Source organism: Neopsephotus bourkii, unplaced genomic scaffold (genome assembly GCF_033783945.1).
Source record: "Neopsephotus bourkii isolate Nb327-2 ecotype Australia unplaced genomic scaffold, CSIRO-AGI_Nbou_v1 NB_234, whole genome shotgun sequence".
NCBI classification, from domain to species: domain Eukaryota; kingdom Metazoa; phylum Chordata; class Aves; order Psittaciformes; family Psittacidae; genus Neopsephotus; species Neopsephotus bourkii.
The window spans coordinates 3,133,866-3,161,313 of record NW_026900744.1 but is presented as its reverse complement, the minus strand read 5'-3'; the positions used below and the strand labels follow the sequence as shown (position 1 = coordinate 3,161,313).

Sequence of the window (27,448 nt, the reverse complement as noted above, 5' to 3'; positions counted from 1 at the left end):
ATCATGCAGTTTAAGCTCCTATTTAGGCCATCAAATTTCATTCATTTAACCTATCCTTGACTCCTGTAATCCCCCAGGGAAACAGTGAACACTCCAAGACTGCTACCCAGTGGAAAAGAGCCAGGAGACAGCTTCGATATCTCACAGCAGAACAGAGGCAGAGGAGTTCCTCCTGCTACATCCCCTTCTCAGCTCAACTGCTCCTGGCATGCCATGGCTGCCCCATGTCCTGGCAGAGCAACTGGGAAACGGAGCTGGTGGTGGGATGCAGGGACACACAGTCAGCCCCACACAGGTGCAGCACGATGTCCTTTTGGTCATTTCAATGTCACAGAAAATACCCAGCCCCTCACATCCTGATTTGCCAGGAATAATTCTCAATCATTTAAAGAATAGGGAATGCAAAAATCCAAGCCATAAAATCCTGACATCCATGCTACGTAACAGAGAACAGAGGTGACTGCCAACACAGTGGGAACCAACAATAAACATCTTCCCAAGAGATGACCCCTGTCAAAATAAACAGATGCACATTTCTACCTATTATTGCCCTGCCATCCATAGCCCAAGACTTATTTCCAGGCTTAAATGGTTCATTATTAGGAGAAGAAAAAAGAAAATTAAGACAGTGTCTGCAGGGGAGAGCACCTTCTGTGAGCATCCCCTGCTTCATATTTTAACACCCAGGGCAGCTCAGGGATCCCCAGCATTGCTGCATAGGGGGACACAATGACCTTTAGATACAGCAGACTTTGGAGTTCCATTTCAACTGGGTTGAAGAAAGCATTTTAAAGGGAAGATGGGGATTATATTTTTTTTTTCCATCGGATGATCTAGTTCTGGTTTGTTTGAATCAGGATTAAAAAAAAAGAAAGTCAGTAAAAGAAAAGGAAATTTTCTTCCCTTTAAGCCTAACAAAACTCATCCATCACCCATCTGTCCACCTTGCACCTCATTATTTATTATTCAAGACTCAACAAGCTAGCATGCCAGTTAAGATTTTCCCTGAAGAAAGCTGGCATCTAGACAGACAACAACTGCTATCAAAATGTTTCTGATTTCTCTGCCCTCTCTCACTCCATCCCTCATGTCAGGAATAAATACAAAACCTTTAAAGTAAATAAAACACTTTTAATGAACCAGCAAAAAACAAGATAAAAAAAAATCAAAACAGAAGTCTGTTTTCTTTAGTCAGAATTTGTCTGTGCTCCATTAAATCACCCTCTTCATGGTCCCTTTCATCCTTCTGAATTCTCTCCTGCAAGAGGAAATCTGGTCTCAGACACACACAGGCTTCTGGATACAAGACAGCTGTTGTTCAAACCACAGGTGCAAAACTACAGCCATGATGCATCTTTCCCATGCATCCTTCTAATGAGATGATTTAGCTCAGTGGATCCTGGAAAAGAAGGTACCATAACTCAGAAGCCTCCCCTAAACTGTTTGCTGCATCAGCAGTGAAGCTGAAGTAGCCAGCAGCACTGCCAGGGCTGAGTCCATCCCAGTCATGCACTGACACCACACTCCTGTGGGCACAGAGAAAGCCTGAAGGTCAGTGCAAACGCAGCCTCCATTTACTAGGGACTACCTATAGGTCTCCTTAATACCAAGATGATACTTCCCAGAGTGGTACTGCTTTATGGCTAGGATATGCTGGCAGCCCCCAGTCAGTTTGTCTTTGCAAATAGGTCCTCCAGCAAGAATCCCCCCAGTCTGCATCACACTACAAGTGACAGTGCTGCCCAGGGGTAGCTGCTCCAGTCAGGTCTCCAGCACACCATGGGCCAGCCATGCTCTGGTGTCACAGCATGCAGGCAGCATGCTCGGCTTCCACATCAACTGACTCCACCATGCATGTGAACCATAGTCAAGAGTATCTAGCCATGGATTTGAACTCCCACTGCCCAATGCACTGAAAGATAAACACACAGGTGCAGCTTTCACCTCCTCCTCTATTTCAGAGATTTAACAGAGAGCACCACTCCCAGCCTGAGGGTTATGAGCCCCACAAGGCAGCCCAGCATGGAGCCATGCACTAGCTCACGTTAAAACATAAGCCTGCAAAAAGAAAATAAAGCTCCAGATACCTCTGAAAATAAGGCATTTTACCCCACTATCCCAGAGAACAGCCTTGCAGCAGAGATGGAACAGGGTAAATGAAGTATTTTCCTCTTCACAGCAGCACCTTCCCATTTTTGTATCTTGCATCAAATAACATTCTCCATTATAATGCTTCCTGCAAGAATATTTATCAGGAAAAACATAAGCCAGAAAAAGCGAGATTGTTGGTTTTTTTCCCCTCTGTTATCTCAAAGTTTCCTGCCTGTCAAAGATTCACACATTGGCTGATGTGTCATTCATGTAGTACATAAATATAAGTTACGCAGGAATGGATCTGCAAGTGCCCATGTGGGGGGTTCTATCTTGTGCACTCAACAGGCACCTCTGGGTGCAAACAGCTTACACAGAGTCTGAGTGAATAGAACTGATGAATATGGGGGAAAGCTCAGATGGTACTTCCCCAGAGCCAGGCTCACAGTGCTTGGAGCAGAAGCCAGGAAGGGACCACACAGCTATGTGACACAAGTTGGGCTTTGGTACATAGGCTCATGCAGGTGATGTATGGTGTTTGCCACCCCCCGTTACAGCTGTTCAAGCACATCACAGTCCTGGCATCTCAGGACAGTCACGTGTATTCCCACTGCCAAAAGGGATACAGACTTGGGACAAAATCTGTAAAGGCAAACACATTTATCACCCATTCACTAGCAGGACACTGCCATTACTGTAGGTACCACAGTATCCAACAAAGAAAAACAATCAGAGGCTCCACTAATGTTTTAGGAAAACGATGCATTGCAGATGTGGGTTTTGTGGTTTGGGGTTTTTTAAATACTCACTCCCTCCCCTCAGTCTCCTTTATTTTTTTTTTTATTCCAGTAACTTCTACAAGTAATCCAATGTCTTTCATTCCCAAAATTCATTACAATTAATAAGGTTTAAAGCCCACTCAGCAGTAAACCAAGACAAGTAGTAAATGATTTCTCCCTGGTTGTGCTGAAAGGGGGAGAAGCTCTGGACACCCAGAGGGGCATGACACCCACTGCTGCACACAGAGCTGTGTCAGGGCTTGGTAATGGAGTGCTGCATCTTCTTCAGCCTCTCTGCTGAAACATCATGTCACTTACCACATCAAGTTACCCAAAACGCTTTAAATAGATGCAGTACTAACAGTGCTTAGCTTCACATGCAGTACCCAAAGCACAGGGTTCTGGTAGGGAAATGGTCTTTTCAAATATCTTGTCTCTAGAAACAGCAGCATGGACTAAAATGTCATTTATTTCATAAATATAAAATAGCAAGACTTGCAGTTCTCCCTGGGTTTTTTATGAATCTGCTTTACTCCTTTAGCTCCTTATTCATTTGCACTTACCTTTTAGTCTGATCATGTAAAAGGTTTTGGAACAAGTACAGAGGAAGAATAAAAACATAATGGTTTCTCACTGCTCGAGGGCATAACTCTAATTAGAAGAACATTCTTGCTTTTAGCACCCAGACTTCTCTCTCCAAAATCTGAACTCTGACATTTTCAAACTGAGATTTAAAACAAGAAAATAATTCTCAGTGCCATGATGAAGGGCTGCCTGCATTGTACAATGGAAAAGGGGAGGGGTGAGGGAGAAAGAGATTCAAGGCTAATAGACTTATCAGGGAATTTCAGTTAGGAAAAATGCAGATTTATTCACCAGCAAGACCCCAGCTCATCTTCACACATCAGCACTGCAGTGGCAGTTCTGTGCAGTGCTGGAGTACCTGAACATATCTGTATGATGCAGTGCTCTGCTTGAATGAGTATGAGCACTAATACATATGCACTGAAGAGAGTAAATACACATACATATTGATCTGATGCAAACTGCCATGCACCAACACACGGTATACTGTGGCTGAGTCTATATTGCTGCATGGCTCATGGGCAAACCTGCTGTCTGGCAGTAGCATCAGAGACCCATCCCTCTGTCACATGCCATGCTGCTCAGTCTGGTTTCACTTCTCTGCAGTCCATTCAGTTGTATATGTGAAACCCTCCACAGGTGATATAGACATCTCTGATCCCACCCCACATGGCCACACACTACAGTCAACAGGCATAAAGCAATCAGTGCTACACATGAACTCCCTGTGGCCACAGCTCTACATGCTCCTACTTTCAAATACAAGTAAGGATCTGAGTTTTACCAGCCAGTGTACCCTGCAACATTAACACTTGATGGCGTCTGTAAGCCCAAAGATTTGTTCTGGCTCACTTCAGAAAGCATCCTCTGAGTAAAAGCAGATGGAGACCAAATATGTAAATCCCTGGGGATATACCCAGGGACAGGCCAGTCTTTATAAAGTAACTTGTCCTTGCTCCTTCTCCAGATGTAGTTGCTCATCCCAGACTTAACCCACCAGCTACAGACCATGCTGTCTTTAACAGATGAAGTTGCATAAGCAGATCAGGCATACAGATACATAAATATATATACATGCATGTACAGGAATCTCCTAGAACTTGAGAGCATCCTTGATCAGTGGTGCCCTGGGCACCAAGTATTTCATAGTGCCTCCACTCTCATTGCACCCCTCCCAGCATGATTCCCATTAGGCTTAGCTGCTCCTACCAACCCCAGAATGCTCTCAAAACCTCTTCTACATGCCCTTATCTATATAAAGCAGCAAAGGACCCTTGCAGAGAAAACTCAGAATGGTTGTAGCCAAGGTCATCTTCTTCAACACACACTAGAGGATGGCCCTTATTACCACAGAAAGAAATTACTTTTGAAATGAGATGCAAATATTACTTAGCAAAGTCCACCAGTCCAAACCACTTTGATCAAACCACACTAGCACATACCTGCAAGGCCAAGCACAGTGAAAACACTGCTTCTGTAACCAGAAGATTTTGCAGAAGCCCCAGGGCCCGTATCAATCCAGTGGGGTCACAGCTCCTTGCTAGCAGAGATGTCCAACATTAGACGTTCCTAACCTACAATTACTCTAATTTTTTGTCTTAAGAAGCTATGCGACTTCACAGTTAGAAAGACCATATAGATGACACAGCACTTTAACTGCAAATATACACCCTCAAACACCAAATAAACCCCCACTGTTTCTGCCCTACTTCAAGGATGCAGCCTTCTGGTACCTATGTAAATCATTGAGTAAATTGGCAACACATGCTGCTAAGGAGCCACAGGTGTGGCAAACTAACACCTTATTTTCTGTATGCTCTTAGCATAGAGCCCACTTTACTCTTGTGCTATTATCAACTGTAAGTTTAAAAAAGAAAGAAGTGTATTTTAGAATTAGTTTCTTATAATCAGCTAAAAAGCATTCATTCTCAGGTTAGGAGTAGGAAAAATAAGAAAAACAATATAACCACAACCTCAGAAGGCAAAAATCAATGGACTCAAGATCAAGGATAAACAAATACAGACTTGTCAGGTTTGGAATCAAGAGTCATTGAAAACAGCATTTTGGAAAGAGACACTACAATTGACAAATTAATTCTAATAAAAAATTGACATATTTTATTCCATTTAAAATTCAATACATAGATTACACACTATAGTTCTTTTCTTCTTGTAACAGGAGTAATTAAATTGTTATCACTCTCAACCAATAGTAGTATTAATTTTATTTTAAACATCAATATAGAAGAAACATTTAGTAACAGCAAATCAAAACCACATATATATGCATTTCCACGTTGAAAATCAGTTCATCAACTAATGTGAACAAATGACTGAATCATTTCAATAGTTCATTTCCAGCACAAATTCCTTTACAATGCACCTGTAGCTCTGCCTAATGTGACAGAGTCAGAGTGTTTTACAAGTGAAAACCATGCACACCAGCAGGGCAGGCTACTTGCTGCACTACCCCTGTAGGAAAGGAGACTCTCCATATCTCAGCATTAACCTGACTGGAAGAAGCACTGAGCTTGCAATATAGAGAGCTAATGATTCATTTTGAGTCCTCATCCTGTATAACGTCTTTAACTGGTTTCTGGACGATTGACCAGCTTCATCCATCAGATACTCTAAAGAAAAATAAAGCATACTGGAACTGTTAGTATAGGCAGATTCTCCCCTGTCCCCCTGCTTTGCTTCTTATTTGCCTGCATTTCTTCAGTCTTCATTTGTTAACAGCAAAAGTGCATGCACATGTGGGTGTTTGCAAAGGAAAGGTCAGCAGGCAAGAAAAGAAAAGCAAGACCTGACCAACTTAGGAATCTTGAAATGAGCTGGTTATGGACAAAAGACAGCTGCCCAGCAGCCCTACAGAACTTTCAAACAGTAGTGAAGGGAGAGAGGAGACATGGACCGTCCTTTCCATCAGTGGTGGGGTGGTTCGGTTGGTTTGAGAATTTCTATCAAAACCAGAATTTTGCAATCATTTTTCCCCAGAAAAGCAAAAGGGAAACAAACTTTTCTGTTGGGGGTTAGGTTATTTGGGGGTTTAATTCCCTCTAGCAGGTATGTTTGAATAAGAACAAGGGTTGTTAAACTGACCCACCACGCCAGCACACACAAAGGCTTTTTTCAAATCATTTAAGAGTGATTTAGGCACTTGAATAAAAGCCCCAAGCCTCACCTAATTGTTTGCAACTAAGATATGGTCCAGTTGAAATTGTTTCACTGATTGGTCTTTAAGTGTTAGATTTTCTAAAGAACCTAAGATAGAAAAGTGTCTGCTTCCTATTAAAATGTAATGGGATTGATTCCTAATCTCTCTTTAATCTCCCCTGAAAAATACAGTTTAAATTAATCTGTGGAGAAGCTTCACTCTTTTGAGACTACAAGTCAGTAGAACTGACTCTTAATCTGTATAAACCTGATGAATGCTAAATAAGATGCTCCTAAAGCATCTGTCCATATGTCTCTGTCCTGGACAACACCATCCATTCTAATCTAGTCCTAGATTTGGGTGATAGGAATACCCTAATTTCTACTAACTATATGTTAACTTTGCCATATGGATAAAATATGCAGCAATGACAGTGGTGACTGAATCCTTTCCATGTGTAATCTAGACTAAACCACAATTGAATCCAGGTATTTCCAGAAGAGAAAGCCAGGTGCAGGCCACGTATGCCCCTGCAGGGAAAATCCAAGTTGCCTAGCAAACCCATTGTAAAAAAGCTCTCATACATCTTCTTGAACAGGATGAATACTCTGCATAATTATTTTATAGTATTGTACCCAGATACAAAAGCCTGGTTATCTGCCATGAGTACTAAGACTTCAAACTGAGAGCAAAAGCCTGAATTATTTGGTATTACTGGAAATGCCATTCTTACAGAATTTCAGCAGTGATAGGATTTTATCAGCATTTCAGCAAAAAGGATGTATCATTTATGCAAAAAAAAAATATTTTGTTTATGAATTATGCCCTATCAATGTTAAGATGCTGCTAATAGGCATGTTGCAGTCTGAAAGGAGGGATGCAGGCCACACAGCTGGGCACATAATGAATATTTGCCCATCTTTGCCCAAAAGAACATGGGTTTAAGTAACAAGCAAGAATCTAGCAGTCACAATGTACTCCTCACCTACTGAAAGTTCTGCAACAAAAGGAAAAAAGCTAGAAATCTGTGGAAAAAACCTTGGCGGGTCCCCAGCTATTCAGCTCACTACCCACCCCCACTGTTCCACCTCATCGGTCTGTGGAAATGACTATTCCAGCTCAAGAACAATTCCAGAGGACATCTCCTTTGAGTTGAAAGCAGTTTTTCACCTGTGCAGCAATGGAAGCCCATACTGGGGATGCAGATGCCTGCCCAGCTCTGGGTCTCTACCCACCAGCAGACAGCGCAGCAGAGGAGGGGCAAAGCTGGGGCTTTCACCACCCATGTGAAGCATGGAGATGTGCAGCTGGGGCTGACTTGGGCCTCAGTGATCCTGAGCTTGAATTGGCTAAGGCAGACGTCTACCAGCATACACAGGGCAGCTCTCAGAGAATGACTGCTTGAGTCAAGGACTGGATAAGAGAGGCATGAATTATCTCTGCTCCTGTGCTGGGCAGAACTTTCCTCTGCAAAGAAATCCAAAGTCTCCGAATAAAACAAATCTTCCTCCTTCCTACCATGGGTGCCTCCACGCAGATGTTCATGTCTCCTGTTCTAAGTGCCGTTACAGCCCAGAAAGGTTATCTAATTACAGAAACAATACTTATTGGATGCACTAATGCTTCTGCAATTTTAATAGCAATATGATAGCTAGGATTTATATTATTTTCCCTTTCTGATTAATTATTTACATAGAGACAAGCTGAGATTATTAAGTACGTGTGGGCTGTGCCAGGCTGGAAAGAGGGGTTTTAAATGAAAATGGCAGAAACAGACTCTAAACTCCTTTGAAAACAATCATCCAAGTGTTTCCATATCCTGTGACCCAGCACCTTGCATCAAGGCTACTGGTACATTGGCCCAGAGTGCAGAATTGATCCAGGACATTACAGGTAGTGTTCTAACTTCACAATTTGGTAGTAAGCTACAGCAGGCAAAGGAAACTCTAATGTCAACACGTCAATCAAGGAAAGCTGTGTTTAGCTGTAAGCCTAACACAGGAGTACATGACAGCTGGGAAACATCATATAATGCAGGCAGTTTTGCAATGACTGCTCACTTACTCTACATGCAGCATGCCCCCGAGGTGCTAACTGGGATCAGGAGAAAACTTAGCAACAGACAAGCCTTCAGAGAGACATTTGTCAAATACCCAACTTATTTCAAAGCACAGCCATGAATTCTTCACATAGGCTGTACTCTAGGGGAAGCATACACATTTCCCCCTTTTTATTAAAAATGCCCACAACATCTGTCTGAAATTTATCATCTTTTCCCAAGATCAAGTAATTCTTGGAGATTTGCGCCAATATACTTTAACAGACAAGTCACATGCTTAGTGCTAAATGACAACATTGAGCCTGGCCAGCTCTTCAGGTGGGATGATCTCATTTTGAATATTTCATTAAAAATCAATTTGAAATGAGCCTAAGATGCACTCAAGTCTATGGATAAAATCCTGCCAGCTTATAGGAATCTGAAAACCATACCCACTGTGCAGCCATTCAGTCTGAAACACAAATCTCTCTTTTAAATCTGTGCAAATTCCCTTGCATCTATTTATCATTCTGCATACTGAGAATCACTTTGCTAACTTTCTAGAAGTCCAGGTAGGAAATGGTGCTTTGCTGCAGTGGTAAAATTAAAAGAGGAAATTCCTAAGGAGGAAAACGACAGATCTTTATGCTTAAGTCATTAAATTCATTCAGCCCGGAAAGAAATTAATCTTATCAAGTTTTAATCAGGTGGCAACTTGCTTTGATTTGTGAATAACAGTTTTAATAAAAGATATTTCACAGAACAGAAGAATCTCTAGCGCAAAATGCCCCAAAGCCTCCTCTGACTGGGAATTTCTGGTCATTAAAAACAACCCCAAAAGCAGAACCATCACAACCCACCTCATCTGTAGCAATGAAAACATGAGTAGTCAGAGGAGAGGACAAAAAAGCAAGTCCTTAGTAGAAAGGGAATGGAAAAGAAAACATCTAATTGGAGTAACTCTAATATCTCACCATAACCTCACAGCTTGGGAGGTAGAAACACAGAAGTCTATGATACTTAGCAGTGTATGCAGTTTCTTCTCACAGCTGTTTTCATGGAATCACAATTGGATCAAGTAAATCATTCCAGGCATAAGTTTTCCATAATAGATGGAGGTCATGCCTCCTCCCTTACTGGAATCAGGCAACTGCAGCTGTTCAGGCTGATCCACTAGCCTGCTGGATCATGGATCACACTGTGGCAGTGGAGGGAAGGATCCCTGCCTGTCCCATGCCATTCCCTCCAAAGTGGCTGCAGGACAAAAGTGATAAAAGAGACCCCTGCTAGTCCATACCACTGGAACACAGACGAGCCACCATTTCCATGCCCAGAGAGGAACCGCATGGGGTGATAGATAGCCCATGTCTGCACACACACCCAAAAGAGGGAGAGATTTAGGAACAGAAACGTCCATGTATTACACATCTAGTAAAGGTCGTGTTTTAGCCATGGAATCATACCACAGTGGAAGAAAGAGCCTTGATTCACATCAAAGGCTGCAGAAACATGGACCAAGGATGAATCTCAGCTTCTCCAAGACAAATGAGCTGCTCTGGGAAAGGAGTAAGAAAGGGCTTGACTCGCTTATCTGTAAACTGCAGTCCTGGTCGCCCCATAGGCTTGGGTGGTAGCAAAGCTGGCACACACCAAGGTAAAAGGGAAAGCAGAAACACTCTTGGATGGGTCCAAGCACCTGTGGTGTTTGCAGTCACGCTGCAGCGTTGTGAGCATTGCAGCAGCATCTTCATCATGCAAGTCAGCCCTGCTCCCTCTGCTCCAAAAGGCAGGATGGGGTTGGAGCAGGCATCACTCTGCCTGTGAGGAGAAAAGGCAGATCCAGAAGTATTCCCACCCTCACTATTTTCTGGTGAGAACTGCACAATAGAGTAAAACTCAGGTAGCAATGAGGCCTGCTGTGTAGGGAAAAGCCAAGTATGAATAAGAAACCCTTCCATCACGCTATCACAGAAAGCAAGTTCCCTGGGGATTGAAGGAAGGCTGTGCCTTAAACGATTTGCTCTTTAATGGGCTTTTTCTTTGCAATCAGCATGTGAACTTTGAGAAACCACCGTTTTGGTTTCTAGTGTGTAGTCCTGAGCCCACCGAACCCACACAGCTGATGCTCCCCACGCATGAGCTGCCTGATTGTTCAACCCTGCCATCAAAAGCCTCCGTGCAATTTCTACGTTAGGTATTGTATTAACAATAATGCGCTTCTGATTTTAAAAGGAGCTTTTTAAGAAAGATGCTATTGACACGTCACCTTCCTAAAAGCTAAAAAGATGCGTTCTTAGAAATATAAGCAAAAAAGGGCTGCAGCAGGGCAGTGTATGTGCATGCACAGCCCCACAGGCAGATGAGCCCCTCAGGTTTCAGAGTGGGATTGAAGAATCCATCAAGAGCAGTGGAAGTGGAGGATCAGGCCCAACCTCTACTTTTATCAACCCGCATAGAGAGGACTGAAGGGGAGGCTGTTCTTGAGGGAGAACCCTGCACAGATGGACGCAGGAGGATGGCTGATTGTCCTTCAGTGCAACGAACATATTGCAATACAAACTGGAAGAGTCTGCAAGACCTGGCTTCATCAGAAGAAAAGGTCTGGAGTTAAGCGCTATCTGTATGGAAAAGACTTCTCACTGCCTGTGTTACCCTTGCAAGGCTCCCTCAAAGCCTGATCTCCATGACTTAGCCTCCAGCACACACCTAGGACAGGACAGATTATGTCTCCTAGGTTACATGTAGAGCATCCAGTGGATAAGAGAACTGAACCAAGTCCCTTGCTGTCACCTTTACAGCTAGACCAACCCTATTCTACCTTATGTCCTGCAATCTCCCACATCAAATGCTTCCTAGTCACTTTCTCTGAAGGCCTGATTGCCATCAATGTTTCTTACCCTCTAGGAAAGCTATAGAGGACTAAAGCTGAGCAGCAGCTTCTAACCCCTTCTCATGAAACTCGCTTAGTCTTTGTTCCACTGTATTTACCTCTGTTTTTCAAGACTAAGGAAAAGCAAACAATGTAGAAAACCTTTAATTTCACATTTTTTCCCAGCTGGTAAAAACGATAGCTAGATATGCGCACATCAGTATAATCATCTCCTAAACAAATGGCACAATGACAAACCGAGGGGGCGGGGAGAGGGGGAGCAGAGCACAAGCTGGTGTTTTCAATTTAGAAAGTATGCATTATTTACACTGCCATTATTCCACTCAATTTGAGTTCACGCTTTAGTCCTAATTTCGGTATAATCAAAGTCAATGAATATTTAATCAGCATTGCTTCCAGAAATTGAGTAATACCATTAACATAATGTCCTCAGGACTTCAACACCGATTTTCCTCAAAAGCATGGGACTTCCACTCTTGCTGCCTCCCCACCTTTTACTTTAACCAGCTGATGCTCTGATCCCCACCTTTGCTGGGTTTAACAAGGTGGAACCTGTCCAAAATGTAGGGAATTGGAAAACCGCTTCCCAAATGCATAGATATCTCACCACCCGTATTGATCCAGCCCCAGGATAGTAGAGCATTTCACTTCTCTATGGCTCAGTATGGAAAGCATCGTAATAACAGTAATCCATTTGCACTTCTGGAGCACCTTTCAACAGAGGGGCTTGAGTCATTCTGCAAACATTAATTAATCCCTTCCACTCCCCTGCAAGGAAGACACTTATTTATGCGATAGTTAATCTACAGATAGGGAAATCGGAGCATGACAAGGTTAAGTGCCTAGTTTACAGCCGCCGGGGAATCTAGCGGCATTTGGGCAGAAGTTTGGAGCTCTGACTGGCTCCAAGTTTCCTTTTCCAACCAACAGACCGTGCTGCTTCACTAAAGTAAGATCAAGGAAAGCAGCAGCACCTATGAATATTTATGAACAATACAAAATTACAGCATAAAAAATTGTACAGACATTTCAGAGCTGCTAAGTGATGGCTCCAAAGCTGTATCTCTGTGTGCACAGAGCATTCAGTAGTCTGTGCACACATGCCCCCTCCAGTGGGGCTGCATCTAATCTATCATCTTTTCTAACATGACTATCACTGTAATATCTCAGCGATGCCTTCAGCTGAAGACTTATCACAGCCTTCCATCTATCTGGGCTGGTTTATAAAGCTTTTCTCCATGGTGCTGGAAAATCTGTGGGGCATATGTTTTAAAGCATTGGATAAATTCCCAACTTTCTCTTCCATAAATTTAGATAGTCTTAATGCAGCCTTTGTCAGTAATGAACAATCTCTTGTTTTTCCATAAAATTGGAATTCATCATTTTGATGTTAATAGGGAAGGAACAAAGTTCAATTTTGTCCACAGTCACAACATGCAATTGGGAAGTCTGAGGTTATGTATAAAAAGTGCTTTGAAAGTTATTCTAACCTGATTTTTAGAGGGTTTTGGTAGTTTGGGATCATCATACTTCCATAAACTCTTCCACACACATTCATGTTAGTTTACGACACCTTCCCCAAAGGTCACCTATTTCAATCCTAACCATTGTTCTGACAAGGCTCCGGCCTGGCGCAGACACGTCAATGCAGGTGTTCTTTTGAGTAATGACATCAAAGATCATTTTAGAACTGCTGAAGACTTCTGGGTTGTAAGTGTGCACATAGTTCCCATCTCTAAGAGCTGCCTTCAAAATACTTTCTCTGAAAGCTTCATAAAGTTGTTCAGGCTCAAAAACAGTATCACTGATATTTGACTGTTTTGCTGAATTACATGATGGTTTTGACCAGCTCAAGTGTACTGGAAAGCCAATGCATTTGGGCTGAGGTTACTAAGAATAAAGTAGCATCCAACAAATTCACACACTAGCCTTATGTAATTACCCTGATGTGGGTAAACATGAAGATCTAGTTTGCAATCATTTACAAAGCCTCATTCTTGACTCATCTGAAGAGTTTGCTCTTGCAGATGGAATGAAGGAAATAAGTAATGCAGCTGGAACATTACTTATGGATGGATATTACAAGGGATGGAGGAATAAAATGTGTCTGCAGAGGGAAAGAGGAAATATTTTCCTTGAGCAGGAGTGGAAAGGTATTTGTTATAGTCTGAAGAAGGGAAGAAAGGCTTCATCAGCTCAGAGCCCAAGTTAGCAGCAAGGAATAGTTTATACATGTCAGGCTGGCATTAACCATCATACAATGAAAGCGCCTCCTAATCTCAGGAGAAGCATTTAGAATCATAGAATCATAGAATGGTTTGGGTTGGAAAGGACCGTAAGATCATCTGGTTCCAACCCCCCTGCCATGGACAGGGACACCTTGCTCTAAACCATCTCACCCAAGGCTCTGCCCAACCTGGCCTTGAACACCACCGGGGGTGGAGCATTCACAACTTCCTTGGCCAACCCATTCCAGTGCCTCACCACCCTCACAGTAAAGAACTTCTTCCTCATATCCAATCAAAGCATCCCCTGTTTAAGTTTTAACCTGTTACCCCTTGTCCTATCACTAAAGTCCCTGATCAAGAGTCCCATCCCAGCATCCTCATAGACTCCCCTGGGATACTGGAAGGCTTCTATGAGGTCTCCACGCAGCCTTCCACTTCTAAGTGGGCAGGTAGCATTTTCCTAAACAATCTTGCTTTTAATAACAAGCATTTTGAAGTCAGAAGCTTAATGGCTCTGTGTAAGTGACATATTCTTCTGTCTCTTGAATAATGTTTTCTTAGCCATGCTCCAGCAACACTCTCTGACACCTCCCCGTTTATCATAATGGCTTTGAACATTAGCCTTAGAAAACAACATTACCATCATGGCTGAGAGGAAGTAAACACAGCAGCAGCTGTCTTTTAGCAGTAGCTGGAATGAAAAATGGTGGTTCTGCCTTGGAAAATCCCACCTTTGCTGATTTCAAATGAAGACAGACCAGTTACTCTGACAACAACTAGAGATATTTTGCCTTCAAGAAGAAGTCATTGTACACATCCAGACTGCAGCTCAGCAACACTGACTAGGAGGGCAATCATCTTTTTCAGTACTGTTGGGAAGGTGTTTCACAGTGCAGTTCCTGACGGGCAGAGTAAGAGTTAAGATGGAGGGTGGGGGAGAAGCTAGAGGATTGCCATAACATATAATCAGTGGGACTATTAATAGGGTACAGGTTATAACTTATTCATGAACTTCTGCACTTTTCACTCCTACAGCATGGCAGGGTAACACGGGAACACTTATGAACGACACTACTAATGCACCAAAGAGAAAGGAAACACAGTTCTGATGCTGTTGCACTTTAAATCTATATATTGCTCTTCAAGACTCTAGCAGATGAGTCAAGCAGACATGGATACTACTGTTAAAAGATCATCCCTCAGCACACCACTACCCCCACTGGGTCTTAGTTGCCTTTGGCAGATACAGATCACATTAAATCTTTTAATCTTGGGTATACTTGCATAACTTGTTGTATGATTCCTGTTTCAGCAAACACTTATGAGCATTGTCAGACTCAACATGCAGCACTTGTCTCTCCAGGGCCCACAGCCATGGTGGCCCAGTGCCAGCAGAGGCATTCCCCTTGCTCTTTACAAGCCAATGCAATTCACAGCAATGGCCTTCCTTAACCATGCCACGGTCCAATTCACGTTAAACTGATGCTAATTAATTAGGCCAAATCAAACAATCCAAAAAGTGTCACACTCTGGAATATTAGTTCCATGTTTTTTTTGAAGTTTACATCCAAAAAGGGGTTTTGAATGCATTTGAAGGCTGGTGAGAAGAACTACTTGCACCACAAGGTTACAGCTGAACAACCAGCACCTACAAAATCAAAATGGAGCTTGCTACAAATGTAATGGCCCAAATTCACATTGCTATTTCAGTTCCTGAAGGAGGCTAATAATGTGGCACAAATAATTTAGGATTTAATAGATACGGCAAAGGCAATAGGCTGAGTCAGTTGGAAGGCTGAAGAAAGAAGCTAGATATCGCTAGCGACCAAGTTTATTCCTCTCACCTACTCTCCTGGCAAAAGATTTAGCACTTGTCACTGGTCACTGTTTTATCTCCACTGTCTTGTCTTTGTGCTAGTTAGGTCTTATTGTATGTTATATTGATTGTTTTCCCCCACTAATTGACTGTGCGGTTGTAGGCTTCTTTAATTGCCATCCTGAAAGGCACTGTAAATTGTCCTACATCAACATTAGTGATGGTAAAAAAAACATAGTAGTGCCAATGAATCTCAGTGTTAATACAGTGGGGAAACGTCTCAAGGCAGGCAGCTTTTGTACCCAGCCCAGGTACATGGTCTAAGTGCTGAACCATACCTATTTTCCAGTAAGCTTTTGATACAAATACAAATGAAGATATGAAGTGTTTCTACAGTGCCAACAAGAAGATACCTAGAAATCTCCCCTAGGGTCAAAGGAGGGACCATCCCCTTGCAAAGGAAATGCTCCACGTTCTGAAAACATGGCTGCCACCTAACCTACAAGGTTTTGGAGAGCTCTCAAAACCATTTAATCCTTCTCAGTCAACTCATCCTAATGTCCTACACTGAAAACAAAGATTTTCATATTCAGACTCTGGTTTCAAGTTCTGGTTTTGAACCATATTCTTGTTCTATATTCATTGACCCAGATGATGGATGTATAGAGCCCGTAGCATGTCCTTTCCATTCATACACACGCTCTCTGGCTCCTCCTTCAGTTATTTGAAGCATTATCCAAGCCCCTGAAGTTAATGGTTATTTGCTGTAGACTTCCACAGACCTTTTGGTTCAGGTCTTAAAACATTTAATGCTTCTTACAGAACTAAGGATGCACACAGGGATCAAAAGAGAATTTTCAAGTAATCTAATTCCTACTAATTGATTGACTCAACCATGTTAGAGCTTTTGCAAGTTTGACAAAGCACTCCCTGATACTTTTAAACAGTGAAGTTCTTTTACCTGGATCAGTCCTTCAGCCTCCATATCTTCAAGCACTGGCTGCATATGTGAATCCAGACTCTTAAACCAGCTACACTGAACAGGAAGAGTCATTGGGGAAAAATATTTATATGTTGTGGAGAAGACAGAAGACTATGAGAAGAAAGATTAATTGAAAACTTAGATAAGAAAAAATCCTCACATTTAAAAAAAAAACATTTAGCTTGGAATTTGGAATACATTTGCCCTCATAGATCTCATGACAGCAAATATATAACATTATATTAATCATATGCACATTTATCATCCATGATTTACCCTAAAGTGGCTAAAGCTTGTATCTAAATGTTTGTTCTGCACATAAACTGTGGTATTGCAAAGTTTATCAGCTGCTCTTCTTCCTTCAATCACCCTGATTGGATGAATAATTTAATTTCCTTTTCCAATTGGAATGAAAATCTAGTTGCTTCTTAACTTCCTAAACTTCCTAAAGTAATCCATACAAATGGCAGAACCACAATTGACTTCAATAAACAAGAGGGAAAAAGCTACCAGTACTTAAAAGTGGACTGTGGTTAAACTAGTCCCATCTCTAAATGTAAAGAATTCCAGTGAAAACCACAGCATCCAGCGCTGAGTCCCTGCCCCTGTGTTTATTGTGATGGGGTCCACAGCCTGTAGCACCTGACAGATCCCCTGGTACATCAACTGTGTCAGCTGCCTCTTGAAAATGCACCTTTCACCTGAGGAAGAAGCAATGCACTGGGCAGTGAAAGGCGCTGGTCAGTACTTGAGGCTTATTGAATACTTGTTGACTCTCTCCTTTCTGGAATAGCATCAATACAGCAATTGATTCCAGGCCTTTTCCTAGAAGAATCCCAGTTCTAATTTAATCCTACTGAGCAGAAGGCCACCAAGGGAGAAATTTCATTCTTTTTAGCAAAACAGCCGAACAGTGGTGGGTTTGACAAAACCAAAAGACAAGATGTCTTCTACCTATGTTTGAAGGATAACTGTGACTGCAGCAGTCCCTGTTGCTGGCACTGCCTACTCCCAAGAATGCAATGTCCAGGACCTTGTTTGTTTCCCTACTAAGGCAACAAGAGTGCTTGGTTTAGTTTTGTGTATAGATTTAATTTATTCATTTTTAGAAATGCTAAACTGTCCTATTGGCATCTGATGCTTTCCAGAACTTCCTTTTTTTTCCCTTTTTCTCCTAGGTAAGCAAAACTCCCTCCCTACTTTTGCAAACAAGCATGTGGGACAGTTAAAGGTCTTTTATTCACAAGATCCTTTTTCATCTGCATATAGCCATCCTGATAGCCTAACCAGAATGTAGTCCAATTTCTCATCACATTCACATGGCTTTTCAACCAGTCAAGAAAAGGACTTTGTATTTCAGCTGATGAGAACACGCTATGAAAATTCATGTTTGCTATTCCAACATATACTGAACTCTCTGCTATTCCTTCTCACCCCTCCTATAAGTAATAAAATCAACAGGAGATAAGGAACTCCCCCAGCCTTTCCCAAGCCACTCGAGTATTTCTTCCTGTAAGTGAAGAGCCAAGGGAGAGTATGTGTTATCTTGCCACATTTACACACCTTTCTTTAATTTCAGGACACTGTCCTTGAGCTTTAATGGAACAATTACTAATTTGCAGCAATAGCAGAAAAAGAAAGAATGCAACTGAAGCAAAAAAAACCCTAGGGGTGCAATCTCATCTATCTCTAGATGCCACATCCTCAACAGTATCTGCTGTAACCACCAATTCATTTGAATGATGCAACCTATTAAGTAATAGCCACCAGCCTGTCCCCCCACTGCCTCCACAAAGCATCCTGTTAAATACTTACAAGCTAGCAAGTCAATACAGAACCATTTTTCTCAGGCTTCTCTGCTTCCCAGCATTAACCTTATTAACCTTTAAGCACAGCAAAAGGATTGTTTATTTGCTTAAACATCTGCTTTGTCTTGAAGTGAGAAGCATGTTGTAGAAGCATGCAGAAAAAGGAGAAACATCTTTCAGTCATGCTAGCCTGGCCATTCCCATCGGTAGGGCATATGACCATTAGCCCCATGAGTACATTCAACACAGATTCATCTGATGTGAGGAAGTGCCAGGTTTAGTTTCTCTTTTTTTTCAGAGGGAGGGATGGAGGAGTTTCTACTTCCTTTGCGTCCTGTCATCCTGTGCAGGTGCTCTGTTTGGCTTCACTCTTTTATCCACTAAAAGACCAGCTTACTAAGTATCTCTGTCTCCTTTCAGAGTTTGTGTGAACATAGACTTAGCACTGCATCCAAACTCAGCCCATAGATTTGACTTCTCCTAAAAGCTCAGACAAACCCAGAGTTCATCTTTGTGCCGCCTCTTTTATGAAGCTGTCCCTGTTGTTCTCATGATAACCTGGATCAACTTGTCTCTAAAATTGGATTTGCACTGCAGCTTGAAAAAGAATAATACACATGCAAGCACACACAAACTAGAGCATCTAGTGCCAGGGCATTGATGGCTACTGGAGAAACAGTTGACTGTAATAAATGGGGATACATGAAATACCTACTGAGCAGAGATAGGGCTACTCAATATTTTTGCAGCCTTACCCAATGCTCAGGTATTTTGAAGTATTTCCATCTTCTGCCAGTTTAAGCAAGATCATTTTCCGTGTCTGAATGCCTTTAATTCTCACCTTCCTCCCAAAACTGATATTTATTTTTCCCATGTCTTCCTGTCCAGTCCCATCACCTACTGGGAAATTCATGGGGCACAACAAGAAATAAGTGTTCTCCTTTAGCCATATGTAGTCTTTATGGCATGTCCTATATGTGACACTTGTCAACATTTTAACTGCAAACTTTTTGCTGGAATCTGATCTGATGCTCCATATTATTTCCTAGCTATATGCCTGATCACAGGAGCATAAATTGAGAGGGTGGCAGAGGTTCTTGAAATGAGAAAGGGAACAGAGACAATCCTCAATATCTGCATTTCGAGGTGCCTGGCAGAGGTTTGCAAGCATATTTTGCCTGTGAACAGCACACTACCCACCAGTATTTGCTATGTCTGAAGGTGCCAAAAAAGCAAGCCTGAAACACACACAGGGGAAGGGCTGGGTTGAAAAAAAGCCAACTTAGTATCTATCTGCTCACAGCAACCATCAAGCACATAAATGAGTCTTGCATTCCTCTTTCCTCATCTTCACTCTGTGGCCACTCTCCAAAGAGAAGGCAGTGTGATGAGCCAGAGGAAAGCAAAGCAAAACTTTGCTGTTTCAAGATCTCATTAACTGGGAAGTTAATAAGTGCACTGAAGCTTTCATTCCTCAAACCAAAACAGAAGTTAAGAGGAGAAAAGAAATACTTTTACAGTGTCAGAATTTTTACTTCTCATCTTTAATGGTGCCTCTGAACATTTTTAATGTCTGCTCCTCCACATGAAACCTACAGGAGCAAGGTTTAGGGAGCCAGAACTCACTGAAGTGCTTACATCCACCTTCCAAAACCCAAAGCACTTCCACAGAAAATAAGATACTGATTGAAAAACTGCAAAAATTCTCTCCTCCATATACTCTACAAGCTTATTAGCTACTTTTTGACACTTGTGCCATTGAGGTTCACTGGCTTTATGACTGCAATCTTGTCTCCTAAGATCTTCCTCAGGGCCAAAAACCTTCCTTAGTCTTCCTGAAGCCACCTACTGTTTAAATAGAATCTTGAAGCTTCAGAAATGAGCAGCAAAATGTAACAAGGACTACTAGATTAAAATTAGGCAGAACTGGAGCTGTTCACTGGCTGGGGTTGGGGCAGAGACAGCCCAGCAGGACAGCTGAGAGATGCATATCCCACTGGGCCCCACCACCTCAGAACTTCACTCTTCATCTCTGAGAGAGGAGGAAGGGAAGGAGACAAGGAGCAATTCTATCTGGCAGGTGAGCCTGGGGGCAGAGATTTAAATTTACCCGTATGACAGATGATGCAAAGAAACCAAACCAACCGACAGACAAGGTTCAAGGCAACACCAGTTGTCTTTGTTTCAAGAACAAGGGCTGAGTGAAAAGCCTCCGATCATGACACTAGGATGATTCCACCTTAAGAGAAAAAAGCACCTGAACCCAATGGTAAAGTTTTACACAGGTTGTATTTAGCAAAAGGACCAGGCTTTGGTTCACACACAAGGAAAAGAAATCCCAAAGCAACTGGAAGTTCATTTAATTTTTGAAGTTATCCACTGTTAACATAGAAGACAGTGGCTTCCACTGAAATTCAACAAAACTGGAACATCTCCTCTAATTACTGCTGGGGTTGATTTTTTTTCTTCTTTCAAACCAAAATGTTTCTTTTGGAAGCATCAATAACCAAAGATCGTAAGTCCTCACTTCCTACATGCTTATTTGTGTCCAGCTTCTTAAGATCAATATACTTACACCTAAAAGTATTCACAAGTGCTACTAATACTACAAGTAAATTCTAAGTGGACTCAGAAAGCAATGTTCATAAACACTGCTCAATGTTCATAAACATTATTGCTTGTAATGTCTTAGGGAATTTTTTAAGATGTTTGAGTTCCTTTCCTTTTCTTGAAGGAAACTACACATCCAAACACACCCATGAAGCTGGGGTCTAGTTACCTGCCTTTAGTCAAACAGCCATAAACGTGCTGATCATACAACAAGGCAGTGTCAAAACAGAAACCAAAATTCAGGGATGCCCAGCTCCTGTTCTCTTAAAAATTGCTTCAAAACAGCAAGAAAAATAGATAGTTCCAGGTCCCTGCACAGCACGCCAGGAACACACTTGTGATGGCTGCTACTGCTGCCCATGGAATGCAAAACCAAAATCAGGACATCATCAGTGCCATGGAAAGGACATGGAACTGTTGGAATAAGTCCAGAGGAGGGCCACAAGGATGGTCAGGGGACCTGAGCACCTCCCATACGAAGATAGGCTGAGAAAGTTGGGGCTGTTCAGTGTGGAGAAGAGAAGGCTGCGTGGAGACCTCATAGCAGCCTTCCAGTATCTGAAGGGGGCCTATAGGGATGCTTGGGATGGACTCTTCATTAGGGACTGTAGTGGTAGGGCAAGGGCTAATGGGTTAAAACTTGAACAGGGGAAGTTTAGATTGGATCGAAGGAGGACATTCTTTCCTGTTAGGGTGGTGAGGCACTGGAATGGGTTGTCCAGGGAGGTTGTGAATGCTCCATCCCTGGCAGTGTTCAAGGCCAGGTTAGATGAGGCCTTGGGTGATATGGTTTAGAGCAAGGTGTCCCTGCCCATGGCAGGGGGGTTGGAACATTATGATCTTAAGGTCCTTTCCAACCCTAACTATTCTATGATTTCTATGATTTCTATGGTTTTTTGTCACAGAGCACTGAAACTTGGTGCCTGGGAAGCAACATCAAGGGCCCAATTTCCTATTGCAAACACAACGTGTACATCTGGCTCTGCATCCTCCCCTTGAGAGCCACCCCTGCTCAGTCCGATGGCCACAAAAGTCACTGCTAGGGGAGGAGTTTCGGTATGTTCCCATTAAGCCAAATTGGGTTTCCAAAGCTTGAGGAAAGTTTTGCTTTATCTTGTGCCCTCAATAATTTTCACTTTGGGTGACCTCCCTTTCAGCAGCAGAAGAGGCCGACAATACATTACACTTCTAAATCCCTTCTAATATTCTGCTTAGACACACTGTAAAGGAAGAATGGATACCCAGAATAATTAAAATATGTTTAATTTGCATGGAGCTCAGGGCATTGTTCTGACATCAAACATCACTGTCAACCATATGTGGAATTTCAACTGCCAAGTGCTTCATTTATGTGAAAATTAGCTTAAGTGTACAAAGAATGAAAAATTTATGATTATTTCACATTTTAATAAATGCAGTGCTATGCATTAATTTAGACTTCTAAAACAATTTTGACAGTGACAAGGGAATCCTTCACAGGCTAAGCGCTGCAGCATGCTGTGTTTCACATGTCCTGCGGAATTCTGCGCTAGAGTGTTAAGGCAGTTAGGTTTTTATGTTTTTAAACAAAGGCATTATATAACTACATCACTTAAAATACTGCTTCAGCTCACTCTTTCGCCTGTTCTCCCATGAGGAAGCACACAACCTATCAGTAGCTTTCAGACAGATTGGCATCCTGCGTTAAACAAAAATGTTTGCAGTGAGAAAAAAGAGTGCATATATCACATTGTTTAATATAACAGGCGTTGGCAACTTTCCCCAGACTTTTGTTGTTCAGGAAAATCACTTGGATGGTGACAGGATCTTCCCCAAGGTGCTAAGATCTGACACCAGTGCATTATTTTTCATGAGTATCTTCTGTTCTGCATAATAAAACACAAAGCTTGACTATCTCTCACTTTTTATGGGCCATCTGGGCTTTCTCCAGACCTAGTTGGCAATCTCACAATGTGTTTGTGTCTAGGGTACCCCAGACTAAGACAGGAAACACTGGCAATACCTTAAGAACCGCTTCTCCTCTTGGTTCAACCAGAGGTCCCCTTCAACTGGCACCTTTTACATGAGGATCAACCTTGCATTTTGCATGAAAAAATTAATAGAGCACTTCTGTCAACATCTGAAATACCGCACAAAAGCCCTGACTCAAAACATAAATGACGCAAAGAAAGAAGAGGATCTCAGTTGTTCTCAGCCCACACAAGTCTGACTTCTGCACTCTACAAGATCTGTGTTTCACAGACATGTAAAGCACAGTGCACTGCCCTCTCTGCATGTCTTGCACACTCAAAATCTACATTAAAAGAAGGTTATTAACACCATCCTGCATGAGTTCAGAAAAGAGACCAAAAGCAACTTCATTCTGCCTTTTCCTAAGGTGGGGCTCTTTGAATAAAGCTCTTTGGTGTATTTCCATTTCTTCTCTTATTTTTTTAGAAAGCAAACATATAAAAATGGGAATTCTATCACATAGCTTCACCTTGAGCACAGACGAATTCTAAACAGGGTTTGATCCTTCAGATCCACCTAGAGCTCTCAGCATGTGAGCTTATCTAGTATCCAAAAGCAGCAAAATGCCTTCATCCTATCTGAGAATCAGCTCTGAAAGGAGATGAGATCAGACATATACTTTGTTATTGGCTTTCATGGCTGTTTCCTCACAGCAAAATAGTACTAAGAATAAAGAACTTTAAGACCGGTTCCAGCCACTTTTAAAGGGTATGATCTGGCAAGCACAGCACCAGCTGTAAACTCTGAATTGTGAGTCCGAATGTCCACTTCATGGTTAGGTTAGTTTTAGCATTTGTTGTCAGAAAGCAAATCTTACTCCTTGTTGCAAATAACAGCAACAGCAAGACTAACCTTTACTGAAATAGGAGCAAACGTTTGCTATGTGTCTGCTTGGTACAAGAAAGCCTGACTCGGCAGCAGAATTTGGTCACTTAGAAAATCTGCTCCCCATGTATTGAAGAAGAGACAGTTTTATATGTCTATATTGCATCTTGCTGGTCCACCACTGGCATGTGATCCTTTGGGTTCATGTGAGAATCGCCACTCTCTATAGAAGCAGAGCCTAAGACAATGCTGGAGTGCCTCCTGCATCATAGCTAGGTTGTTTGGAGGCCACCAGCCAAGCACAGACTGTCTTCAGGCATTTCTAGACTGGGTGGTCAGGCACAGGTTGATGTGGCAGCCTACCGCCCTCCCAGCTGCTCTCCCAGAGGGGTCTAGATAGAGGCAGTCTTTCTATCAGAAAAGTAAATTGAGGGAGGAAGGAGGCTGCTGTTATTCTTGGCTTTGCAGAGGGAGCAGGAGAGTGCTGCAGGAAGACACCTTTCCAGGGAAAAATCCATGGGACCAAGAGGATCACAAATCAAGGGAACCAGCAGGTCTGGAGGTCTTTCATAAAGAACCAGTAAGAAGGATGCCTTTCTATAAAGACTTTTTGTCTGAGTCTAAAGTGACTCCCTCACTTCCACTCTGCTCCTTGCCCTGTGAACAGTGTAAAAACGCCACGGAGGCAGGGCTGCCCAACTCCATGGCTCTCCTTGAGCACTCCTGCAAGTCTGGCACTGCACAAGGACAACATATGCCACCAGCCTCCCTTGGTCTGTCCTTGCAACAGCACTAATGCCACTACAACCTTGAAGCTAAGAGTTTGGACTTCTCCAGTTAGTGTCTGTGAAGTGAAAATGCAAACTTAAACAAGAAAATCAATATTTGTGTTTTTTTTTTACATGATATGTTATGGTCTTTATGTTGCAATCTGATGTTTGATAACAATGCTGTATCCAGGCAGGGGAAGTAATGGTTCAAAAAGGAACCCCCTGGTAATAAAACATCTTTCATGGGCTTTGCACTGGAAGGTAGATATCTCATAACTTACATAATCACTCCAAGTGGGATTTCAGAAGTATTCACCTCTACTCTTATTGCATTTCCACCACGAATTAAACCTAATTTTGAGCACTGATTTGAATAGAGACATTTATGAGCCTTAATATTTCTCCAACACTTTTTACTAAGCTTTTGTGCAGTCGCTGAGTTAGATGAGAACAGTATTTGCATATTTGCAAATAGCACGTGGATCATTTCAATCTGAAGAATAAAATTGAAAACTGGCATCAGAAAAATTAAAGGGAACTCTAGAGGATGTATGCATTTAAAAGCATCTGGTCCTTTATTCAGCTGTCGACTTGTGTAGAATACAACTTTCTGAATTTACTGGGGAAGAAGTTTGCTGTGATTTGAGGACTGCAGTGGGATGTTTTCAAACAGATGAAATCGAGATCATTCCTGTGTTATATATTTGCTGGAGGAAGTTAGGTCTTCAAACTAGTACCAACAGTCTGCCCGAAGGAACTGTTCCTAACTGCAGAATATGTTCTCAAAAGCACTATCGTCACATGGATGTAACACTAAACTGGAGGACTGCAGATGTAGGAGAAGGAAAAGGCAGCACAGGGAGCTGAAGCAGCCAGGAAAGTGAGGTGTTATAGAATAGGGTGACATTTTGTTTATAACTGTGATGACCAAACCTGAACTTTCTCTACCCCTTTTGCAGCACCAGTGCAAGCCAGTCACTAATAATCTTGCTTTCACAGTTTGACAGGCTTGAAGCAAGCTGCACTGAGTTATCAGTAATGAAACACCCTCTGAGGAGGTGTGCTGATGCTTCAGCAACAGCAGGATATTTTCAGAGAAGAGACGAGTGTAGTCAAGGACATTTGGCACCTCTAACTCGAGCATCAGCTCCAAGGTGAACAGGAGGATGGGCTGGGTTCAGGGATGAGTTCCTGCACTAGCTCTGTAACACACTGATTCAAATTACCCACTATACAGATGGAAAGGGAGAAAGAGCCCTATGTATCAGTTTCCACTCACAGCCTCCGTAATTTGCCTTTGCTCTGCAAAGAAGAGCCACCACCTTTGCTCAATTTTCAAACACTAGATTCACATTCTCCGTTTTAATCTGAAAGCTGCATTTGGAAACATGCCATAGAGGCAAAGATCATTGTCAAACTCAGATTTCAACCATGCGATTCTTTAGTGAGAGAAAGAAAGAGGCAGAAGATGAATCAAGAAAAAATGAATTGAGAAAGCTGCAGATACAGGGGGAGGCAATGATGCTGAATGGGCTGAGGAAGCAGAAGGGGCAAAACAGGATCAGGACAAACTGAAACTTTGCAAGTGAGACTCTTACTGTGAATGAAAATGAACCGAGCTCTTTTCAGATATCTGCCAGATACCAAAACAGAATCTGTCTCTTCACCCTTTGACTTATATGACACCACACACTGCTGCAGATCAGTGAAAATCTCAGCAAATTAGGCTGCTGGATGAAGATGCTCACATTGTCTGTCAGGGCTTCTCCATTAGCCCAGGGCCCACATATGAGCAGAATTAAGAATGAAAAAAATCATTAGGTGTCCATTCCTCAGAAGCAAGGTAGAAAGCAAACACCACTCAGGTTAATACCTTTAGTCACCTCCTTTTTAAAGAGCATACATATGCCCAAATTCTCTTGTCTCACAATGTATCTACAGCTACAAATACACCACAGGCATAATGCATGAAGGTGTCAGAGTGATTTTAGAATTGGGTGGAACAGAAAAATTCAACCAAGCCCTACGTGTACTGAGGCTCTGCCACAGTAAGTGTGTCTGTACAACTGTCTTCAGCACCAATCTCCATAAGAGAGACAAGCAGAGGTACACACTGCACAGCTAATGCATGTTGACTACCTGCCATACTAATTAGCTAATACCTATTTAAGTTTCCACCAAGGTACATCCCATCCACAGCACACGCCCTTCCTGTGTGTGTAAATTAGTGACACATTTACATCAGCAAATTCCTGGTGGGACGATGCCCCCGAGGTCCCGTGTCTTGACACAGCTCTGTAGTTGCAGCAAAGCTCAGCTTGTGCCCCTAATCCTCTAAACAGGAGGCAGAGGATAAACTCAGCCACTGGAAAACGGATGCTGAACACATCCTTCCCACACCTCCTGCCAGCTGCTTGCAGCAGGGTTGGCATGAGATTTACAGCCAGCTGCTAACCTTAGCAGGAGGTACAGTGCCACAAGAGCAGGTAGATGAAACAGGGAGAATATGTCAGGAATTTAAGAGAAACAAAAAGGGGGGCAAAAAAAAAAAAAAGGAATTAAATAGAAAAAGGGGTTGGGGGATAATTACAAACCAGGTATTTTAATGGTTGCTGGCAGAAACCCCAACCCTTGTATTTAAATGGCTTTTTTAATTAAAAAACAGCAGGCTATGAATGCTAATCTTTCTGAGCAGAAAGCTCCTGATGGTTTGCCTGTTTCCAAAAGACTATATCAATCAGCAAGAAGGCTAACCCCACCTTGGGAACATACATTTCAGTAGGGCTGAAACTTTCAGAGTCTACGGTGCTGCACTCCTGCACACACAGGACAAGACGGATACCAGCACCAAAAGTACAA

General features: G+C 42.3%; 1 protein-coding gene and 1 long non-coding RNA gene across 3 annotated transcripts in view; both read right to left on the bottom strand.

Annotated features, from left to right (window-relative positions):
- The window catches only part of LOC133207734 (BEN domain-containing protein 5), a 965,731-nt gene that overhangs the window by 292,166 nt on the left and 646,117 nt on the right, over nucleotides 1-27,448 (bottom strand). The window lies entirely within an intron of this gene.
- LOC133207744 (uncharacterized) lies at nucleotides 1,111-5,003 on the bottom strand. The gene is made up of 3 exons (XR_009724148.1): nucleotides 4,898-5,003; nucleotides 2,088-2,236; nucleotides 1,111-1,258 (listed from the first exon to the last, which is right to left on the bottom strand). It is a non-coding gene; the product is annotated as an uncharacterized LOC133207744 (long non-coding RNA).